This window comes from Mus caroli, chromosome 8, assembly GCF_900094665.2.
Source record: "Mus caroli chromosome 8, CAROLI_EIJ_v1.1, whole genome shotgun sequence".
Taxonomy (NCBI): domain Eukaryota; kingdom Metazoa; phylum Chordata; class Mammalia; order Rodentia; family Muridae; genus Mus; species Mus caroli.
The window spans coordinates 10,378,589-10,379,635 of NC_034577.1; the positions used below are offsets into that span (position 1 = coordinate 10,378,589).

The following is a 1,047-nucleotide window of genomic DNA, read 5'->3' on the forward strand; positions in this document are numbered from 1 at the left end:
ACCCTCAAGACATTTATTCTCAACAACAAAAAACAAAAACAAAAGCCAATACTCTAAAGCAGTGCAGAGAAATTTGTTCTTGTGTGTAAGAACTAGAGTGGGCAGTGGCGGAGAGAGGGTCTCAGTGGGAATGGTGGGAACCTGGGGGCGGGGGGTGGGGGGAGGCGGCTGTGCACGGACTGGTGCTTGCAAACCTGACAACCGGATCTTGATTTCAGACGCAGGGCAGTGTGTCTGTACTCCCAGAACTCCACTGGGACCGAAGCTGGGGGTGGGAACCAGTAAAAACAAGGAGACCCTGCTCACCGACGTGGAAAGAAAGAACTGATTCTAAAGCTGTCCTCTGACCTCCACATGCACACTTGCCTGCACTTACCGGTCATACACACATGTACGTATACACATGTACACACACACACAAATGCACTCCATGACAGCCCAGCAGTCACATTGTCATACTTAAAAGATCTGAAATTCTACAGAAAGCCCACCCTGCCTATTTACAGGAGCTTCAGCAACAGCCATCCAAGCTTGGAAGGTGACATGATGTTCCGAAGGTAAACACGTAACTGGTCCCCCGAGACAAAGGGTTAGTATTCAGTGCCAAGAAGAAACTTACTATCGAACCATGAAAAGACACGTGAAGCAAACTTAAACACATATTGCTGGCTAGAAGATGATTTAAAAAATATCTAGAGACCACAAACAAATGCTCATTACTGCCTTCTAAGAGTTGCCGTCTAGCTACAAAACCTTGAAGGCTGGGAAAATAAAAGCTAGGTAAGCTCTAGGGACACAAAAAGGTGACTTCTCAAATGTAAATTCAGATACAAACCATACCTAAAAGCTTACACTCATCAGCTGGAATGTCTGCATGCTGGCAGCGTTATCAGAGAAATGTCTTACAATGAAACTTCATTCCTAACAGACATTCTTTTGCTCCAACTAGGGAAGAAGCAATCTCGGACTACTTCCAAGTTTCAAAAGAAAGATTTGCAACATCCACAGTTTTCACACTATGTTTAAAAAATAAATAAATAAATTTAT

General features: G+C 43.8%; 1 protein-coding gene across 1 annotated transcript in view; it reads right to left on the bottom strand.

Annotated features, from left to right (window-relative positions):
- Tdrp (testis development related protein) overlaps positions 1-1,047 on the bottom strand; it is a 19,165-nt gene that overhangs the window by 16,814 nt on the left and 1,304 nt on the right. The gene's annotated exons all lie outside the window — the stretch shown is intronic.